Source organism: Spermophilus citellus (assembly GCF_964194105.1).
Source record: "Spermophilus citellus genome assembly, chromosome: 7".
Taxonomy (NCBI): domain Eukaryota; kingdom Metazoa; phylum Chordata; class Mammalia; order Rodentia; family Sciuridae; genus Spermophilus; species Spermophilus citellus.
In genome coordinates, this window is record NC_138188.1 from 45,384,724 (window position 1) to 45,407,711 (window position 22,988).

The 22,988-nt window shown below is 42.5% G+C and overlaps 2 long non-coding RNA genes across 8 annotated transcripts in view; one reads left to right on the top strand and one right to left on the bottom strand.

Annotated features, from left to right (window-relative positions):
* Positions 1–22,988, bottom strand: part of LOC308652948 — a 70,988-nt gene that overhangs the window by 27,127 nt on the left and 20,873 nt on the right. For 3 of the 7 annotated variants that reach the window (XR_014022945.1, XR_014022949.1, XR_014022950.1), the window contains exons 2-3: positions 20,641–21,294; positions 19,193–19,264 (exon numbers count right to left, since the gene is read on the bottom strand). This is a non-coding gene — a long non-coding RNA (uncharacterized lncRNA). Of the gene's footprint in view, positions 1–18,922; positions 19,089–19,192; positions 19,265–20,640; positions 21,295–22,988 lie in introns of all 7 variants that reach the window. The other 4 variants (XR_014022946.1, XR_014022947.1, XR_014022948.1 and 1 more) reach the window with 3 other exon arrangements.
* Positions 9,854–12,959, top strand: LOC308653617. Its single transcript, XR_014023078.1, has 3 exons — positions 9,854–10,463; positions 10,631–10,831; positions 11,797–12,959. It is a non-coding gene; the product is annotated as an uncharacterized lncRNA (long non-coding RNA).

Below are 22,988 nucleotides of genomic sequence, written 5' to 3' on the forward strand. Positions count from 1 at the left end.
GCTCATTTGGTCTTTAATTAGTCCAACCAGTATTATTTTTAATTTACTTCCTCTAGGACAAAGGACTATACCAGAGAGTCTTAAATGTCTTAAATGTCAATGACTCAAAAGATTTTTAATATATATATGATAAACAAAATCTTCTTCTATACAATTCTTTTTTTTTTCTTTCTTTTCTTTTTTTTTCCTTTCTTGGTACCAAAGATTGAACCCAGAGGTGCTTGACCACTAATCCATATCCCCAGCCCTTTTTTTGTATTTTATTTGGAGACAGGGTCTCACTGAGTTGCTTAGGGCCTAAATTGCTGAGATTGGCTTTGAACTCGAGATCCTCCCACCTCAGCCTCCTGAGCCACTGGGATTACTCATGTGTGCCAGATGCCCAGCTATATAATTCTCTTTAATATCAGAAATATATAGAATATTAAAATTAATGCATAATGGGAAACTTTTTAAATAATGGCTTATGTTGTTAAGCAAAGGACTGGAATCATCAGAATATGAGGTACAAGGTATTATTAATTATAATAGAAACAATGATAACAACGGAAAAGAGAACATTACATTTTCCTTTCGCTTGAAGTTCTGGGTAGGGTATATGGGGCAGTGGGTTTTGGAATAGTACATGTGAGTTTGTTTCTTTGTTTCTTTTGAATTCTAAAGATCAGCAGCCTATGGGAAGTCATGATCTTCAAATGTCAATCTCATGTATTTCACCAAAGAGTTTCTTCATGAAGGGAAAGGTATATGCTATTCACAGTCTTGGGTGCTGTAATTGGCACTTGGATGTTGTACTCTTTTGATAAAAATTGATTTTGAGCCAAGTGCAAAAAAAATGAAATAAATCCCCTTCAGTTCTCTGCTATTGAAACAATTTGGATATTGCATTAACCATCAGAGTTCTCCAGAGAAACAGAACCAAGAGGCTGTGTATATATGTTTATACATGGAAAGATTTATTTTAAGAAAGAAGTCTAACACGGTTGTGTAATCTGAACAGTCAAAAATCTACAGGATAGGCCAACAATCTGTGAACCCCTGGAAGAATTAATGTGGCAACTCCACTCCAGAACAAATATGCTGGGAAATTCCCTCTTGTCTGCAATAGGTCAGTCTTTTTCCTTAAGACCTTCAACTGATTGGATGAGGCTCACCCACAATGTAGAGAATAAACTACTTTTCTCAGCCCATTAAATCAAATATCAATCTTATCCAAGAAATACCTTCACATTACCATCCAGATGGATACTGTGACCTTGCCAAGTTAACACACAAAATTAACCATCACAGATACACTGAATGTGTTTCAAAACATAACTGACACTGTAGTAAAATCTTCCAGAAAACATTTCCAGAAGGACAAAAAAAAACTGATCTAAAACATGATAGGATTAATTCTGTAGAATACACAAGGAGAGAGAGAAAAAAAAATCCCTTTTTTTTCAAATAAAACACTTTTTGAACACTGTAAATTAAATTTAAAAAAAATAAAGTGATGCAATTTCGTATCATACATTATTCTGACATCTGAACATGGAGTTGGGTTTTGTCTCCTGAGTTTTTTCAATAGACAAGAATAGACTTTACATAATTTCTAACCTTGCTAAGAGGCTACAAGGTCATCTCTACCAACATGTTTTTTCAATATTGTTCTTCAGTTTGAACTAAATTCTTTTTATATTTGAATCTCAAAAAGAAAAAAAAATATATTGACTATGTAAAAACACTATAAAAAGTTCTCATTTCTATTGAAAATGGAATCTCTTTTTTATTCTAGTATTTCGAGAACAGAATGACTGTTTAACACCAGCTAAAAATCAACCATCCCGCACCCACAAAACATCAATGGAATCCTAAATAGTTTTATTGAAGTTTGACAATTGTAACTGGGCTTTTTTTTTTCCTTTTTTTTTTTTTTTCGTATCTTCTCCACATATTTCTTCTTTAAAAGGAAATAGCTCAAAAAAATGTATCCAGTGACACCCTGTTTCCCTGCCAGTTGTCTGACTGGCTGGAACGATGCTCTATGAGCTCTGTGTATAAAGTGCCAAGTTTTCAGGCCAGTCCATGAGGAACTAGAGAAGCAGCGGGCGGGATGAATGACACCAACAATCAGGCCACCCAGGGGCCATAAGGCTGGTCCCCCCCCACCCCGGCCCCGCTGTATATCCTTGAGTCCAGCAGTGCCCTGCACATGTACTGGCCACTGCTCAGGTCAAAGGCTCTCTGCCTCCTTCCCTCTGACCAATGGAATGACACCCATTGGTGGAATGTTTCAACCATGACCTTGAACTTGGTGTGGATTCCCAATGATTTAATTAGAACTGTTTTTTTTTTCTCCTTTCCCCTGTAATCGACAAGATTTTTGTTTTTATTTTCTATTTAAGATATTTCTCTATAACTACTTTTATTCTTAAACTTCAGTTTTTTTCCCTTTATTGTTCTCAATTCCTTATCTTTATCCTTATTCTATCTTTTTATTCTAAACTTATATAACATGGGCTTTCGGTCTTTTATGCAAAATTTTTATCTCTTTTACTCTGATATTTTTAATCTTGAATTCTTCATATCTTTAAGCCCACTATTTTCTCTATGATTTCAATTCCCAACCTTTCATCTTTATTGAAAACTAATTATCACCAGTGGATACTTTTTACTTTTTAATTTTTTTTTCTGCTTCTAAAATTGATGTTGTAATATCCTGGTAATACTTTACAGGAACAGGACTCCTGTGATAGGAAGCCTCACTCAGAGTGACTGAGCAAAAGGGTTGGGGGTGGAACATCACCAGTTTATGTCACTGAAAACGTCTGTCTATAGCTGTGGTTTTAAGCATGGCCAAGTTGAAAGTCCTACCAGCCTTCCTCAGGACCCTGCATCTCCCTCACTACTGCCTCCCCCATCCCACTCCCCCAGGCTGGCAGGAGGAGACCAGCCTCAGTCCTAACAGCCTGCAGCAAGTCCCTCAGGAGGGGCCCCCTCTTGTTCCACCCAGGACCAGGGATTCACTCTCATGGGCTCTAAGATGGATCATATCTCCTCCCCAGACCTGAAGAAAGAAATGGCTGCAACCAGAAAGTTTGTCACTGACTCAGTGTCCTCTCCCAGAGCAGACGGTAGGTCAGCCAAAGGATCTTGGTTACAAATGGGGGAGGAAGATTCTCTGCAGGAGAGAGAGGATGGCAGATAGGCAAGGATCATCCACACCTACTCCTGTTAACCCGCAGGGGTTCATGTTGTTTAAAAGGCTCAGCAGGATGCCTGACCTCACAGGGGTTTAGTGAGCACACAGGGTCACATCAAGGCAGGCTGGAGGCTTTGTCTCGGCCTCTTCCTCAGTCACCTCTTCTCCACCCTCACCCATTTGCAAATGATTCTCAAAAAGAAAAAAAAGAATTAAAAAAAAAAAAACTTCCAGGACCATAAGTTTCACTAAGAAGTTGAACATTAAAGTACAACAGAGCAGCCTCCTTATACCCCACACTACCCAGGCTTTAAACAGACACCCACATGAGCTCCCGTTTTACAGTGGAGCAAGTACAGCTGAGAGGGGTTGAGAGGACTCCTTCCTTGAGGAGATATCCTCATGCAACACCACCAGCCTGCCCTCAGACGCGGGGGTTGAACCAACATCAAGCATCTGGCAACAGTGATATTTTTTAGATCCAGCAGAATCCCTAGAGTGTGTTTCTCAATGGCAAAAACTCCTCCCCTAAAAAGGCAGAGACTGCATCTCTGACCATCCATATTACCATTCACCCCTTCCCCCTTTCGTGTCTTTTAAAGTCAGGTATTCGTGAGGTGGCCTCCTTCCTTGAATCCAGTCTGTGCACCTCCTTTCATCAGAGCTCTGTCCCTCCCAATGGCATTTAGTCCCATCAGGATGACAGGGTTACAGTCTCCCTATCAAGTCACCGTACACACTGAATCCCTCTGTGGTGACACCATGTTTATGTACTCAACCCATCCAAGAGTAACACTAATCATGCACGGGAAATATGCATTACACAAGATACATGTATAAACATGCTCATGGATTTTAACGGCCTCTCTTTTCTTGCTCTTTTCTGGAATCCTTTCCTGGCGTTCTGGGGATCACTTCTATTGCTTCAAGACATGTGTAAGGGATTACAGCAAATGTCAATGGCTACACCATGGTGCAATTGCATCTTGACTTAATGTCTCCACAATTACATAAATCCCAAACCCCAGGGTTCAGCCTTGAGCCAAAAACATGCCACATCTCCATGACACGGAAGAGCTTAACCTTGAAATGCATCACACCAAATGGAACCCCATTTCTTGCCAAAAACTTTGCAGACATCTGTCACAACATCGATCTCCCTTCAAGCAACAGTATCAGCAGCCCTCTCTGGTTTCTTCAGTTCCAGGTCTGGCCCAGGGCTCTCCTCCTCCATCTTCCTACTGGTCTTCCTCCAAAGTCGCAGAGCAGGCTTCCACCTCAAGTCCAGGAAGCCCCAAATTTCCTACAGCAATTATGTTTACCACCGGTAACAAATTCCTTCCACACATATGAAATCGACAGGTATCTTTCAGGGCTCTTTCTTAACACAGCATTCTACACAGCACCAAACTGTTTTAGCTGCTTTAATTTTAAATTGTGTGAGTTGGTTTTTTTTAAGTAATACATCCACATCTTGGTTTTTCTTTAAGTTCAAAAGGGTATAGAGGGAACTGTACATTTTCTTTCCAAACCACTCTCTACCTGTAACACTCTTTTCTCAGAGATAACTCCTAAAATTGGTTCATTGTGTTTTCCCAAGACCTGCTCTTTATTCAGAGAGAAAGAGCTCCAATTTATGGAGAAAGGCTAACCCAGTGGAATATGAATTGACATTGCTGGATTTTTATTTCCAATCACTACCTTCAAGTGAGCTCTGAAGAAACCCTCTTCTCCTCCCATTTGACTTCTCAGGCAGGTCCTATACCTTCATGGACAGTTTCAATTAAATTCACTTTAATTTGATTTAAAACTCACATGTCACATTCAGTTTATATCTCATCTCCTCTCTTCCCCCAGGAAAGACCTGTGATGGCCTCAGGGGACATGGGGCGAGGAAGAGTCTACCTTCTTGGTGGGGCAGAGTCCAGAGAAGGGAAGCCCTGTTCGCCTTCCCAACCAGGCATTTCAGACTGAAAGCTGGGCTGGGAGGAGCAGGATACGCAGAGACGCTCTGACATTGTGGGTGAGCTGAGCTTGGGATGTTTGGAGACTCCTCTGGTCTTATTGAGCTCATATAGCTCTACCTGCCACCTGCAGAGGGGAAATGTCTTGCACCTACCTTCTGCCCCACTAAAAGGCTAGAGCCTCTTATGAGCTGGACTGTGTCCCCCAAAATTCATATATTGAATCCCGAGCTCCAGTATCTCAGATTGTGACTGCATTTAGAGATAGGAAAAGACTTAATTGAAATGGAACGGTTAGGTTGAGCCCCAATCCTGTCTAGCTGCTGACCTTTTAAAAGAGGAAATAGGGCACAGCGGCACACACGTGTAATCCTAGCATCTAGTGAGGCTGAGGCAGGAGGATCAAGAGTTCAAAGCCAGCCTCAGCCATTTAGCAAGGCCCTAAGCAACCTGTCTCTAAATAAAATATAAAAAGAGCTGGGGATGTGGCTCACTGGTTAAGCACCCCTGAGTTCAATCCCTGGTACCAATAAATAAATAAAAGAGGAAACAGACATACAAAGCAATATAGGGGTCCTGTGCATCCAGAGGAGAGGCCATGTGAGGACACAGCAAGAAGGTAGCCATCAGCATCGGCAAGCCAAGGAGAGAGATCTCAGGAGAAACTAAATCTGTTGACGTCTTGATCTTGGACTTTTAGCCTCCAAAACTGTGAGAAAATCATCTTCTGTTCTTTATGTCAGCTAACCTGTGGTAATCTGTTATGGCTCAGCCCTAACAAACCAAGATGTTCCCCAACTCCTGTGCACCCACTGGGACCAGAAGCTGTCTGAACCACCTCAGGGCCTCATGGCGACTCTTCCCCTCATGCTTCTTGCCATGAAGATCCAGTATCCTGCAAATTCATCTTCAGATTTTCCAAAGGACCTGGGGAGGTGCAGATGGGGCCATCCCCCTCTCCAGCTCCTCCAGACTAAGTAACTCTCTATCCCATCTCGGCTCTCTGCAGTGAATGACTTCAGCCAGCCTTCTGCTTGCAGAATTCACCAGATCAGGAGGAGGAGTCGCTGTGTCAGGCTGCCTCCTGTCCCAGGGACAGCTGTCCAGCTCTCCCAGGAAGTTGTCTGTCTGCAATGGAGATTCTCGTGGAGCCTCCAGGTAAATATGCACAGGTGGGCAATGCCGGACCCCCACCCTGCACCCCTTTACTGTATCTTGGGAGACACTGATCTTATTCCCTAATCTTTTTAAATAACCAGGCAGGGGCAGAGGTGATGGCAGGGGTGTCCCCAGTTTAACCCCTCTTGGTTAAACCACAGGGAAGGGCCTGGCCTGGACTACTGGCAGCTCTGTTAACATGTGGGCACCGAACACCTTCTTGTTCTCAACTCTTAACATCATCTACCAATTCAGGAGCAATAAGAAAAGCCCAGGTGGTCACAGTGGCACACACCTGTAATCCCAGAACCTCAGGAGGCTGAGGCAGGAGGATTGTGAGTTCAACTTCAGCCTCAGCAAACTAGTGAGGTGCCCTAGGCCACTTACAGAGACCCTGTTAAAAATTAAAAAATTTTTTTTAAAAAGGATGGGGATGTGGCTCCATGGTTAAGCACTCCCGAGTTCTATCCCTGGTACCAAAAGAATAAAAAAAGAAAAGCCCCACTCCACGTGCATGTAGATGTTCCAAATTTTTTTTCTCAGAGCTGCAAAGGAAATAAACTCTTATTTGGACTATAACTAAACTGATCTGCAACGTCAGCTCCTACATTATAAGTTGTAGCACATGAATCAATTTAGTGCTAATTGGTTTGAATCTTTTTCCAATTCCTTAATTTAAAAAGTCCCTTTGGGGCTAGGAATGGGACATGGTGATAGCATGCTTACCTAGCATGTGCAAGGCATTGGGGGTGATCCCCATCACTGCAAAAAAATAAAAATAAAAACATCTCTTCAGGTAATGCTCAATCTCTTGAGATAACTGCTCAGTCTTTTGCTACAAAAACAATGTTTTTTATCACAGGACTTGGGGAGCTGCAGGTGGGTATCAGAATTCATGTCACTTAGTGCAGGTGTCTAAATACATCATAGGAGGAACTTCTAGAAGTGGGATTTCTGTGTCAAATACCATCCAATAAATTCAATAAGTATTTAGGAGAATAGTCATCCTTCAGCATATATAGGGGTTTGGTACCAAGATTCCCCAAGATATCAACCTCTGTGGATGCTCAGACCCTTTATATGAAATGGTTCAGTGCTTAGAAAAAACTATGAACATCTTCCCATATACTTTATCTTTTTTTTGTGTGTGTGGTATTGGGTATTGAACCCAGGGCCTTGTGCATACAAGGCAAGCACTCTACCAACTAAGCTACATCCCCAGCCCCTTCCCATATACTTTAAATCATTTTCATATTACTTATAAATCCTAAAACAATGTAAGTGCCATGTAAATAGTTGCTATGCTGCATTGTTTGGGAAATAAAGACAGGAGAAAAGAATCTTTACATATTCAGTAAAAAACACAATTTTTCTGATCATTTTTCAATCTGCAGCTGATTCAATCCATGGAAGTAGAGCCCATGGGTGCAGAAGGCCAACTTTATATTTATAAATAAATATGTATTTGAAAGCTTGCCAGCCAGTATTCAGAAATGCACCAATGAACCAAACAGAGAAATAAATTCCTGCTCTGTGGAGTTTACATTGTCATTGAGAGAAACAAACAAAAACATAATGGATAAGCCAGGCACTCAGTACGTTGAAAAGATGAAAATAGCTACAGAAATAAATGAGAAGAGTCAGAAGGAGTGGGATCAGGCTTAAATCAACTCAGGGGAGGCCTCTGGAGAAGCAAAACTTCCAGCAAAGACCTGAAGGAGGTGAGGAACGTGGGCCTGCAGAGAACAAGGGAAGCCGGGTCCAGACAGAGGGACCCACTAAGCAGAGCCCCTGAGAAGGGAGGATCTTCAGAGGTTCCGGGAGAAGCAGGGGCCACTGTGGCTGGAGCAGAGACAGCAAGAGGAACAGGAAAAGGGATCAACTCCGTGCTGGGGCTCCCGTGACATGTGGCCTGTAGTCACAGGTCTGGCTTTCTGTCTTAGCTTTGTCTCTGCTGTGAATAAAGGACCGACCAGAACCACTGTAAAGGAGGGTCACGGTTTCAGTGGTCTGAGTCCATAGAAGGCCAGCTCCATTCCTCAGGGCTGCAAGCAAGGCAGAACATCGTGGCAGAAGAGTGTGGCAGAAGGACGTGGCTCACATGACGAGCAGGAAGCAGAGAGAGAGGTCTCCACTCTCCACATATAAAATATAGACCCCAAAGCCACCTCCTCCAGCCACACCCCCCACCTCAGTTCCCACTCAGTTAATCCCATCAGGATTGATTCACTGATTGGGTGAAGACTCTTAGGACCCAAAAATTTCTCCTCTGAATTTTCTTGCATTGTCTCACACGTGTGGACACCTCACATCCAGACCATAACACTTTTGCTGTTAGTAATATGGAAAAACATTGAACATGACCTTGCTTTTGTCTTCAGACTCTTATTCTGAATGCGTACTGTGCGTAGACCTTGGGAGGCAAAGATGGAAGCAGGGGAGTGGGGAGAGAATCCACTACAAGTGACAGACAGCCTCTGAGCAGCTGCAGAATCTGGTCAGTCCTGCTAGATGTGAATGGGCATGGCAGAGGGTTCCCAACTGCCAACCACAGCAACCACACCACTCCACCTCCCCGCAACAGAGCTCCTGTCTGCTTACACCCAACGCAGCATGCTACCAAGGTCCTGAGGCTTTGACTCAATGACAGGTAAAACGAAATAAATAAAATAAAAACACAAGACATGACCAGTAGCACCCATCCAGCACCCAAAGCAACGTGTGGCCCAGAATAAGAGCTAAGGCGAAAACCAGTTCAAGCTCAGGAGAAAGCAAATGAAAACCAGATAACTGGAGAATTCAAATAACCTCAAGTTTGGTTTCTTTGTTTGGTTTCTTTGTTTATCATTTGTTTTGGAGTGATCAGCAAGTTGGGAGAAATGTCCTAAACAGAGCAGGACACAACCAATCCACTGAATCAATTCAATTCCGCTAAAGGCCTAAGAGCCAAGGAACAGAAATGAGAGACTGGTAGATATTAACTCAGCATCAGGATCACTGCCTTGGGTAATGCCCTTTTTGCAAATTCAGAGGGTGGGGAGAGGAAGCTCCTTCCTCAGACATTTCCAAACCATTTACCAGGAAAGTATTGTAATAAATCTCCAATGGCTCCAATGTGAATGGAGTCTTCACCATGGTGCGGTGTACATTCTACACAACCACACAGAGCCACCTTCCCTCTCCGGCTGAAAGGTTGTTTTTCTATCTTTATGCAATATGTTGCATAATCCTTATCAGGAAATTTTTGACAACAAAAAAAAAGGAGAATGGTTTAAGCCATGTCCATCCTTCTTCCTGTTGTAGTAGGCTGAAAAATCTTAATGCTTATCAGATTTTTAACATAAATTTCGGAATATTCATTTCACATCAGTTGTGACTGTTCCAAAACGCAATTTCAACAAAAGGCACCTAATTGAAAAAGTTCAAGTTGCTTCACAGTCAAGAACGTTAATGTGATCTAATGTTGGAAGAGCGACGTTAGTAACCCCTCCATTTTGAAAGTAACTTCTGGAGAGGTTTAACAAAACCCGGAAGGCTCAGAAAACATTTCTGCAACAATTGAGGACCACAGAAGTAAGGATACGACAGAGCTCAAAGCAGTTTGGCTGAAACAAAACACAAACTAAACTTCTGAATTGGGGAGTTTTTTTTTTTTCTTTCCCCTCAAATTATTTTCTTTTCATCACAAAATAGAAAACCTCTTTGTTTCACGTCTCCAGCTGGGCACCCGTGGGCATTCATTCTGGTTTGGTCTTGGCTAAATGCAGAGAAACACAGAGGACCTGTTTCAAGTCTGTGCCGCTGGGTCGTCATGAATTCATCACTATACTGTCACAAATGTCCTCCTACGGAGCTTTTCATTGCCTAGTGGTACCAAAAGAAAAGAGCCAGTATTGTTTATGAAATGGCTGTGAAACAGATATTTGATTCTTTTTTTTTTTCCTTCTGTATCCATTATAAGCAATGGAAGCAAAAGAAGGAAGAAGAATTCAAAAAGAAGGGCAGTCACTTCAGACGTGTCAAACAGAGCAAGAAGAAGAAGAGAGGACAGAAGAGTTGGAGGAGACAAGAAAAAGGTGGAGGAAGAGAAGGAAGAGAGGGAGGGAAGAAAATCTCAGTCCCCCCTCCATACACCTGGGATGTAAAGAGATACTAAAGTACCTTTGTTTTATTTCTTTTTTTTACCTTAAAGGGCAAATGTGTATGTCTTGGCCAGCTGCAAATCCTTTTTATTATAGAATAAGCCCTATATATTCATCTGAAACTTCCTTTCCCAAAGTTGTGCTATTTATATTTTTATCGGAACCAGAATTTTGGTTTCTAGGTAACCAAAAATAGGAGGTACCTTAGCCTTGGAAAAACCAGAACGTCTCTCCATCCTTATGTGCTTCCTGACCCTGGGTAGGAGGAGGAGACCAGGAGCCTGGAATGGGAAATCGAAGAAAGCACTACCTGCCCTTCAGCAGAGAACTCCGGAGGGGTGCCCAGGACACAGGTGTCCCACCTCCACTGAACTCAACTCAAGGTAGGTCCTCCCTGGAGGCCGCCCCGCGTCAGATCTCACAGAAGCTCCTGGGCCTGGACCGTGATCTCAGGGCTCCTTCTCACTTCATCCAAAGCCAGCGACAGCAGCTCCTCTCCCTTCCAAGCCTCCACCCAAAGGCTCTAAGTCCCTCCCCACCCACAGTCCCAGCCATCCCAGCCTTATCCTACCTCCTTCCACCAAGCCTCTGCCATCCCTTAGGAACCCAAGGCAGAATTTTAAAAAGGCCACCGAGAATTCATACTTTAGTTCCCGGGCTTCATTTCAAGAAAAAAAAAAAATCAATCAATCAAATTCTCTTTGTTACCTTATGAAACTGTGACCACACCTAATGATATCATGCCTTATAAACAGATTCCTGTCTGAGGATGAGATGAAGCACAACAAGTTGGACCTTTTTCTACTTAGCTATCAGTTAGATTGCTACTAGTTTGGATCCTGACGAGGGTTATCTAGAAGTGTGATGCTGCAGAGGCACCTAGGGTCCCTTCCCCCTCCCAGCCTTCTTCCCTGCCCACAGACAAGTGCCCCATCCTAGGCCTCTCTTGGCCAGGGTGCTGGACAATGCAGGCCTTGCTGGAGATGACAGAATGACTTTGCAAAGGGCAAGACGCAGGGCCCATAGAGACCTGCAGGCCCCAGGGGAGGCAGCAGAGCTGTTCCTTGTCCCAGGGTCTTTCTTCTCAGCCCTGCAGTGGGCTGTCCTTGTCTTCTTCACTTCCCCTAGAAACAGCCTCTGGACCCTGGAGCAATTCTTCATCTGATTCTTTGGATGAAAGTGAGGCAACAAAACGCGTGAGGTCAGAACTGCCCAGAAACATCCAACTGGTCACTCTGAGTTTTAATTGAATTAACCAAGGCCCCTGGGCACAGATGCAGTCGGGGGTTCTTCTCACAGAGATGAAACCTTGATGCTGTGTCCTGAGACCTCTCTCCTTCTCACCCAGACCCTCCCTCCCAGTCAGGACACTGGGTTTCACAGAAGGACTTCACGTGGAAGACCAAGACAGAAAGGACGATGTTCCAGTCACCTACAAACAGGGCTCATCTAATTTTCCAAAGAAGCCTGCCAGGCACATTTCATTGCCCACCAGTTTTCAAAGAAAATTCAGGCTCAAAGAAGCTATGTGACTTTCCTAACTTTTCTTAGTCTGGAAAAGGTGAGATTAGAATTAGAAATCAAGGGGCTGGGATTGTGGTTTAGTGGTAGAATGCTTACCTATTGTGTGTGAGGCACTGGGTTTGATCCTCAGCACCACATAAAAATAAATAAATAAAATAGTGTTGTATTCATCTACAACTAAAAAAAATATTTAAAAAAAAGAATTAGAAACCAAGTCTTCATGGGCTGTGAAGGTGAAGAACTCTATGAAGAGCCAATGATAGGGAGGGTGGGTGTGCAGCATCTAAAAAGTACACACCCATTTTTTAAAAATCAGATTTTAAAACCTGTCAAGCATTCTTCTGACCATACAGAATAGTTCTGCATGCTGAGCAGAAACCTTCCTGGGCACCAGTTTTCAGTCTTGTCAGGCCCCCGCCGTCATCTGTAGGCACCACTGTCTTTCAAATCCCGACTCCAAGTCAACTTTCTTAGCCTAGAGTTTTCCTCATTAATTGACACCCCTGTGCATCCCTTTAATTGTGTGTGCAATTTGCATAACATTATGAGTTTTCTTTTTATTTTTTTCTTTTTATTTTCCGTATCTTGAGGACAATAAGGATTTACCTGCTTCATATTTCAATTGCACATCAGTCCCCACCTTAAATTTAGTTAACGGGAACCTCCAAGGATATATTCAGCATAACATACAACTTTGTGAAACCACCATTGTGGGATGGAAATGTTATTCATTCCTGAGTGTGCAGATTTGTGTCACTGGGATCTTTGGAAACTCCTAACAATGGGGCAGAAGTTAATTTTCTGAATTCCCGTAGTCTGAAGGAAAGGAAACATACTGTTGTTAATTTGCAGGAACACAAATAAACCATATGGCTTTCTGAACACTGAGTCACTGTGACACCCATTTCTCACTTGCCACCCAGAAAGCTATCAACGCAGGAAGTTCACCTTCCTGACTCCGGTCCTGCTGTCATCGGCTGCCCTCTACTGGAAAGAAGGAATATAACGGACCATGTGGTCCAGAATCCCAGCCCCAGATACCACCTCCAGAAGACTGTGGTCACATAGAGAAATTGTCCTGCCCCTGTGGGTGGCTGGAGTTTGGAGTGACATGATACAATACGACAAATTACTGAGGAGTAGAAATACAGGTCTTCTATTATGTAAAGCAGATTTGTGTTGAAGTAAACTAGGGTAATGAACATGAAAATATAGAAAAGGAAGGAAGAAAGGAAGGACAGAGAGAAAGATAGAAGAGACTAGGAGGAAGCCAAGATGTGATCTTTACACCAAGCAACCAAAAATGTTATTTTTAAAAAATAATAATAATTTCTATTGGTGCTTTTTCTAGGTCCTAAAAGTAAATAAACCCTATTGTACAAATTGTTTTTATGTGTATGTTCATCTTAGGAAATACAGATAAGAGACCAAATAAGAATTAAACCACTCTTTACAAAGCAACACTCCTGGAAACCATGGGAGGATATCTTTCCAGACCTTCTTTAATGCACATGTAAACATATAATTTTGCTCTAACAAACACAGGATCCCATTTGGCATTGTGTTTCACCATCAGCTTCTTCACAGCAGTGTTCTGAGGCCCTAGAGGATCCTGTGTTCTGAAGTCACTCCTTCCCAGCAGGTTTCAGGCACCAGGAGGGTGTCCCTGTGAGACTGCTCTGATAGGCAGTTCCCTGCATCCCTCCTGAGGGTGGGGGAGGGGGTCACTCATCCAACTTTTCCAGCATGCTAGGGAGACCAATCCTAGCATATCATTCCCTATGGTAGTTAAAAGAATCGATCTGAGCATATGAAAAATAAAATGAATGCTATCTAATGCAGTGGATTCCTCACAGTAAGTTAATTGTTTAAGATCCACTGCAGAACTGGCTACAAATATAGGCACCATATTTGAGGATATGGCACTCAGTTCCCGCTTCAATACAGATTTTTAAATTACATTTATTTGAAAGGTATCCCCCACCTAAAAAAAAAGAGAGAGAGAGAGAGAGATACTTAACTATCTTAAGAGAAAATTTCAAATACAACCAGTCTGCAGTTATCTTAGAAGTGCAACGCCACCATCATTTCTCCAGGCATGTGTGGTTTGCCCCATGCTATAAACACAGGAGAGAGAACAGCATCCATTTACGGGAAAGCCCTGATGGTGGGAAGGAAAGACAGCATGACCAGATTTACTGTTAAAGCAAAACTACAAACACCAGGATGGTACTTAAGCGAGTGTGATGGGAACGTATTGTTTCCTTATAATGATTTTAAATGGAAATTACAATTCAATCACAAATAAAAGTAAATTGTAGACAGTGAGGCGAACAAATCTGTTTCACTCGAATTCACGGTGATTATCAAATTAGCAGCTACTCCTTCCCCACTAACCATTTTCACTCTTCCCGGGCTCCCTAACAGCTCTGAACTGCAGCCTGGGGATGATGGTGGCACTCAACAGGGCTGCACTGTAGCTGCGCTCTCATCTCCTGTTTCCCTGTTCCTTGGTGAGGGAGAGGGAGCTCAGGGCAACCAGAGGCATGCCTGCACCTGCTCTGAGGCTGTCAAAATTTCAGACAGGCGACAAGTGACAGAGTCCAGGCCTATCTCTTGCCAGCTGCCTTGCCCATCGCCTGCTCCACTTTGGCCACACTAGCCTCTCACATCACACACACTCCTGCCTGCAGCCTCCACAGCTGCTGTTCCCTCAGCACAAATACCCTTCCCACCTACATCCACCTTCAGGAGGGTCTAAGGCTCAACCAACCCTTCCTCAGAAAGGTTCTTCTTCAAAGGACCCTTTAAAAATAGCACCTCCTGATTCTCTACCCTCTCAATCCACTCTGCTTTTTCTTCTCAAAACATTTACCACTACCTGGCATGTTCTTCTATACCCACTGTATATTTCTTTATGAGAACCCGTATCACTGGGGAGATTCTGATGGAGGTCCAGAGTGGATTTGGCAGGGTATACATGAAAACTCACCAGGAGATCCTGATGAGCACGCTGGCTAAGAACCACTATTTTGTTGGATATTACAGCTCTGGGAGTCAGTGGTCTGGATTTAAAGTCCGACTTGACAGGTATGCACTGGTAGTGCTTAGGCCCCAGGAACACAGCAGCAATAATACCCACCCTCCAGGGTTATGCCGAAGAAAACACAATTCCCATGCATTTGAGACACCCTCCTGACCTACAACATGCTATATAAACATTCCTTGTAAAAAGTCCTATTTCTTTCTGAAAGGGAACACCTTGTATTTTGGAGAAAGAAAAATAAATAAATAAACCATAATCCACTTTAAATTAGAACCTCAACCTGTCCGAATCCGACGGCTCAGATCAGTTGCTTTCTTGTAACCTCAAAATTGTACCTCTGTCTTTATCCCTAAAAGGAAACAAGTGGAATTTGGCCAGTACTTAAAGTCGATCTAAATAATTCCTTATTCCAAAATTGCAACTTGAGCGCAACGGTGTTGCCTATCTTGCCCCCAGAATAGTGTCGTGCATACTCGTTCCACCCTGTGGGGAAGGAGGCGGCCTCCCCACCCCCACCCCAGGGACGAGAAGTTTCCTAAATGTGCGCTTCGCACCTCTAGGAGGTGGCAGAGACTCCTGCGGCCGCCGCTGACCAGTAGCACACGGGGATGATGGACAGGCGGAGGCCAGGAAAGCCACTTCAGGACGCAGCAAGCAGAAAGAGGGCATCTGGGAAAGATTAGCTAATCCCAGGGAGCACAAGGTGATCTCCGAAAGCACGAGATCCTGTGACAGGAGAAGCGCACAGCGAATTGATGAGGTTCCACTGTGGCCGGCAGCCCGCGTCTCCAAAGGGGTCTCCTAACCAAAGTGGCTCTGGGGTAGGAAAGGTCCTCCAGAGAACTGATCCGTGGCCGCCTTTTATGGCAGAGATGGCCAGAGACTGAAGAACACGCAGGTGGAGACGTTTGCCGTTCGTGCTTACGTAACCAAGGTAATAAATGTTTGACAGACGTGCTGGGATGCTGAACGCCGCCAGCCAGGTTTCATTGGGTCAAGAGTGACACCTAGTGGAGAACCTTTGCTAAGCTCCATTTTTCTGTTTTAAAACAGAAAACTCTGATTTATAAAATTATTCCACAGTATAACCAAGGTGTCATCAAATCAATGTCTTTGAAAATTGAACTCAAAATCCTGTGATTTCAGTGTCTCTATTAGAACAACAGCAAAAGAGGACGAACCGATTGAGACTAGTTTGAAAGTGACCAGGAAATATGCCCCGTGTGTGAAGAAACTGGTGAGGAAACACAGTTAAAGGATTAAAGTAAAGCTTTGCCCCAAGGCTCCTTTAGCGTGGTGAAATTTTTCCATCAGAGAAGAAAACAATTGGAATTTGACAGAATCTGTGGATAGGACTTTGGGGATTGAAGTTCCTTTTGTATCGGAAACAGGTAAAAATTGGTGGCCACTCTGACCAGAAATCTTGCAGAACAACTGGGCCTGGAGCAATCTGCCTCCTGGAGCCCAGAAATCCTATTTTGCCCCACAGCCCTAAAGTTCTGCAATTCAAATCCCAGCTCATAACAAGTTGGTCCATCTGGATGCCACTCTGGGCTCCTCACCCAGATACTATCTCCATTCTCTCCTACCCTAAAATCAGGACGTATAACTTAGCACCTGCTGGGACCACACACCAGAGCCAATGCAGTTCCCCAGGAAGCTCAAGATGCTCCCTAACTGGAACCACAGAGATGTGCTCTTGCCTCTTTCGATTTTCACAAAGAATTCATTCTGCTTCCTAAATGTCCTCTGGGATGATATTCTGCTTTTTCTTCTAGGAAGAAAAAGGTGCTATTGTTCAGGAGGATGTTACCAGCCCCTCAATAACATGGCTGGGGCTCAGCTTTCTATTCATCTTTATCCCTGCCTGACATGATGGTAGTTTTCTGTCTCCTCACAAACACCTTCTAACTCACCTTCTCGCAGGACTCCTCAGGCCCCAACCTGGAGTTTCTGTCCTGAGTGTTCCCACCCAAGGCCTCTTCGCCAGCTACCTCACAACGATTCCACTGGGAAGGCATCAATTCACCATGAAACTGCTCCCACTTGGGTGTCTTTGTTCTGCTAGAAGCACATACCTTATGACGCCCGTGGCTGGCCTGCCCCACCTTGCTGCTTTGTTCTGGAAACCCTGTTAAGCCTCGTGGCATGATTCACCCTTTTTTTAATTAGTTGAATCAAATTAAAATGTTTTTGACTGGAATATAGTGTGCTCACCTGTTTGTATTTTAATTTACACCCAGTGCTGAGACTCAGAAGCACGGTTTAAAAAGCCATACTGATGACACTCAACAATAGCAAACGGATTTCACAGCAAGCAAATACTTAAACTAAGTTTAATTGCCAAGAGCTATTTTTTCCCTTTTTTTATTTTTTTTAATTTTTTTATTAGTTGCTCAAAACATTACAATGATCTTAACATATCATACATTTGATTCAAATAGGGTACGTAATCTTAATCTTATTTTTCCACGTGTACAGACTGCAGGATCACATTAGAGAAAAAGAGCTATTGATCTTCAAGGCCCAAGGAGATATCACTACCTTTTTCAAGGTTCTCAAAACTGCTTCACCGGAATCACTCAGAAAGTTTTCCCCTAGGGTACATTCCTGAGCCACACCCAAGACCTCCTGAGGTAGTCTCCATGCAGGGTCCTAGAATCTCTTACATTTCATAAGCTCCCAGCCAGCTCTACATAGTGCTCAGGCCACAGTTTGGAATCGCTGCTGCAAATAGAGGCACAAACTTCACCTCACTGGAAAACATCTGATATGGCAACTCCTGACTGTATTTCCCAGGCCAAAGTATTCATCTTGATTTTTTCCAAATCCATGTACCATCCATCTCTATTGTGATATCCCTAATATGTATAGCAATTAGCTTGCATTTTTGCACAAATGGATTTATTTTCTTCAATTCTATCACTACATGAAATCCTAACTTCTGTGTATGGTTGTATTTTTCTAATGCAAAAATACAACAAAACATGCCATTAAAAATTGTTTTAAATGTTCTTCCCTGTAGCAGTAAACATAATTGTTTCACCAATGGGTATATGTACAGTATTTAGAAAACAGTAGTTGAAGGAAATAATCTCCAATCTCACCTTTACTTCTAAAGATTGCCCTCAGGGCAATTGTGAATAGGTACTTTTTGTACTGAAGGCTCCTTCCACACAAAAATTGAATCCATCTTCTTCCTTTAGTCAGTAATCAATTAAATGGCTGGGAGTGGGACCCAGGTATGCAGTGACTCTAATTTGAACCAGAGGTAAAAATCACCATGTCCTATACCTTTGAGAATACACTTCTCCCGATTAGGAACATCCATTCCTCACTACCACTTCCAAGGAATTAACCTTTATTCTTTGAAAGAAGGTGAAAAAAATTGCCAGCTTATTCATTCTCACAGGTACAGATCAGAGAAAATAAATAAATTAATGCCTTGCCTTCAGAATTGCAGGGAAATGCAATGTTCAGGGCTGCCCAAACCTGTGGCCACATACATATATATCTTTATTTTTAGTATGTAAAGCTTTGGGGTTTTTTTTAATTCTTCCTTTCTTATTATTCTCTATCTTTCCTTTTTGTAAATTAAAAATAAATGGCAGGGCTGGAAAAGCAGATCAGTGGAGGAGCACTTGCCCAGAATGTGCAAGGCTCAGGGTTCAATCCCCAGTAAAGAAAAATTTTTAAATAAAATAATATACTTTGTCTTATACTGAAAGCAAATGTGAAAGCATGAAAAAGTAGAAAGTAAAAATAAGTAATACAAGCAAACATGTCCAAAGATCCATAACACACACATGGAAAGATGGCTTTTAACGTGTCGGGACATACATCAAAGCCCTTTCTAGAGTGCAAACCAGGTTTTTATTTACAGATGGATGCATGTTTAACTCACTGCTGAATGAAAGATTCTTTTTTCCTCCCTTTTCGTGTTCTGAGTTTGGTTGTAGAGCCAGGAACGGAAGCTAGGAGGCGCTAGCAAGCCGACATTCCGTCCAGCCAGAAGAAGCCTGGAGCCCAGGTGGGAAAGAACTAAAGGCAGTGAGAACTGTCATGCATTTCTAAAGAAAGACAACAGCAGTTATTTGTTTTAGAAGAGGACAGTTAGTCAGTTTCGTGGTTACAAGGTGGTCTTGTTTTATCGTGCCCCAAACACGATCCTCACCTGAGCATGGTTCACCTTCGGTAAGCATTACCTATGTGCAACGGGAAGCCCACCAGCACCATTTCGACTTTCCTAAACAGATAAAGGAATGCAGCATTAATATTACACATGTACACTTTTTTGCAAATACAGGGTTATATTACCCGTCCTATTTGATAATCTCTTTTACATAGTGATATAACCACCAACAGTTTTCCACCAGAGAATTGACTTTAAATGTGTGATTGGGGCTCCATTTTGCAGAGGAGCCAAACATAGTTATCTAATCCCCTGCTGTATGATATTTAGAATGTTTTCCTGTGTGTGTGTTTGTTCATAAGGGTATTAGCTTTGTTGGGGATGATGCAACAAAGTACCATAGATTGCATGGCTTAAATGACAAAAATGTACTGGGTGCAGTGGTGCATGCTAGTAATCCCAGTGGCTAGGGAGGCCAAGACAGGAGGATCACAAGTTCAAGGCCAGCCTCAGCAACTTGGTGAGTCCCTCAGCAACTTCTTGAGATTCTGTCTGAAAATAAAAAATTTAAAAGGGCTGCTGATGTGGCTCAGTGGTTTAAGCATCCCTGGGTTCAATCCCAGGTACAAAAAAAAAAAAAAAAAAAAAGATAAAAATTTATTTTTTTCAGAATCCTAGAAGCTAGAAGTCCAAGGTCAAGATGTCAACAGGTCAGTCTCATTCTGAGACCTGTCTCCTAGACTTGACATGGTTGTCTTTCCTCCACTGACTTCTCTGTCTTCTTGTGTATGTTTATGTTTCAATTGCCTCTTCTTATATGGACACCTATTGTATGGGTTTAGGGCCCATGCAGATGCCCTCATTTTATTTTCATTTCTCCTTTTAAGGTTCTGTCTCCAAACATAATCACATTCTATAGTACTGGGGGTTAGAATTGCACCCTATGAATTTTAAGGGTCACAGTTCAGAGAAATACAGTATTTGGTGGGAGAGCAGCTTTTATATTCAACACTATATTGAACATCTGTGTCTATATTCAGAGTTGTTTACTTACGACACTTTTCTATAGGTGGGTTTGTATAGCCAAAGTGAGATCACGGATTTAAGGGATGGGCCCTGGGTGTCCATGGGTTTCACATCTATGAATGTGAACAAATTTGGATCAAAAGTACTTGGGAAAAAAAATTGTGTCTGTACTAAACAAGCTCAGACTTTTTTTCTTGTTATTGTTTGCTAAGCAATAGAGCTTAACAACTATTCCCACAGTATTTACATTATATTAGGTATTGTAAGGAGTCTCAAAACAACTGAAAGTGTACAAGGGAGTGTGAAAGCTGTGTGCAAATATTATGCCACCTTATGTAAGAACCTTGAGCATCTGCAGATTTTTGGTACCCACAGGGGGGTCCTGGAACCAATCGCCCATGGATACCAAGGGATGACTGTACTGTTAAATTGCCCTTGAAAGTGGTTCCAATGTACTTTCTCACCAACAGGAGAGGATAGTGACTTTGGTCTAGCTTCCTTCATTATGCTTTGTCACATTGCGATTTTCTGTTGTTTTCTATTTCGTCTCTGGCAGATTTGCCCATCTCTGCACGAGTTCAGATGTTCCAAAGATGTTAGTGAGACTAAGACTCCAAGTTTAATGGTTTCTGGAGGTGAGAGTTTCCATAAGGAGTTAAGTAAACAAACCAAAGCCCATCAGTCCAAGGTCAACCAGGACTGGCATATCCACCCACAAAGGGCAGTATGAAGGTATGATTTTATTCATGGGAATGGTTCCTTGGTTTTTATCTCAAGCCTTTAATCTCCATTTTGTTCTTTATCACATTTCAATAAGTATTTGAAGATTCTCTTTAAACACCATCTGATTTGATATCTTTTGGTTGTAAGTCACAGAAAATTCAACTCTAAATGTTTTATTGCAAATAAATAAATAAATAAGGAGAGGAATTTATGAATTCAAAAACCCAGGGTGACAGGTTAGGCATAGGTGAGGTTGCATCCCAAGATGAAAGGCTGCCTTCAGGGCCCCCTTTGACTCCATGCTTAAGCTCGGTGGTGGCCGCTGGCCAGCGTCAGGCTCCGTCACAACAGTCAGAAGACGCTGCAGCCACCAAAGGAGGAAGCCGTGAACAACCCTGCAGAGGAAAGTAGCAAACACCATTATTCTGGCCCTCACAGAGTTCTAGAACCAGTAGGAAGTTCAAAAGCACCTCGTCTAATGATTTGCAAAAGCTTTTCATGGTGTTTTGTTTTGCTGGTAACCTTTTCTTCAAACAAGTTCTTATAATGAGTCAAATGCATAAAATAGAACTAAAAGTGAACTGCTCAAGCTGAAACAGAAGTAGGCATCCCTAGTCCGTACCCCCTCTTCCCTGAGGCACCTCCAAGAAACACACTATTGATCACTGTCTTTCTTTCTTTTTCTTTCTTCCTTCCTTCCTTCCTTCCTTCCTTCCTTCCTTCCTTTCTTTTATTTATTTATTTATTTTATACTGGGGATTGAACACAGAGGCACTTTACTACTGAGCCACATCCCCAGCCTTTTTATTTTTTACTTGGAGTCAGGGTCTTAATAAGTTGCTTAGGGTCTTGCCCAGTTATTGAGGCTGGCCTCAAACTTGTGATCCTCCTTCCCCAATCTTCCAAGTCTTTGGGATTGCAAGTGTGCACCATCATGCCCAGCTATTTATTCATTTATTTTTAATCTTTTTTTTTTTTTTTTTGAGGCAGGATCTCACTAGATTGCTCAGGCTGGTTTCAAACTCCTGGGTTTAAAAGTGATCCTCCAGCCTCAGCCTCCCAAATGCTGAAAGACAGGCATACACCGCCAGACCTGGCTTGGTCACTCTAGACATAAGAAAACTGAGGCCCAGAGCAAATGCATGGCTCTCACACACACATGGCCCATGAGTGACAGACCCACTGGAACTGGGGAGCCATCACTGGGGAGCCTCACCCCTGCTGCTTCCCAGCCTGTTTGCTCTTTGCTACCTTTCTGAGTACTGGGGTTAACTTATATTCTTGTATCAACTCTGTCCTACCAAAATGCAGAAACAGAACTGAAGGGCTCAGTTGCCCATTTCTGAGTACAAACACAGCCGTGGTCTCTCCAGCTATGGCTGGCCATTGCCACAGGCTCAGAACCAAGCAGTCCAAAGCAAGATGGAGCCTCAACTTGTACTGCAAATCAGCCATTCAGCACCTAATGTTTCCCAAGAGGCAGTTGAAGGACTTTGGCACTTCTTCAAGGAATTCTTAGGAATTCTGAGTTTAGAAGATATTTTTGGACAAGGTGAGGTGTGAACAGCAGAGGTAAACTGAGCCAAACCTAAAAATCAAGAAATAGAGGCCCTGTGAGAAAGAAAAGCTATGTGTTCCACTTTAAAGGAGAAAAATGTTTTCTTTAGTATGCATGATTGAGCTTTTAAGCCAATATTGGGGAAAGACATGAAATGATGACCTAATTTACACAGATGCTAATGGAATCTTAGGTGATTAAAATGGAAAAAAAAATAGCTAAACAAAGTAATAAGCAACACCATCTATGTCTGATGAGAAGTATCCCCCAAAATATCATTGACATGATATTTTGAATTTATAGCTGAATTTATAGCCAAAATCTGGACAAGAGAAGACATGGATATAGCTCACAATATGTTCTCTCTTTCTTTTTTGACACGCATAGCTTTCTCCCAATTTTAATTAAAGTTTTTTACCTTTGCAAAAGATACAGGTCACAGGGGGGAAAAAAAACTCAGGAAACTACACTAAGAAATTTTCTAAAATAAAACAAAGTAAAAGGCTAAAACTCAATGGTAGACTGAGTAAC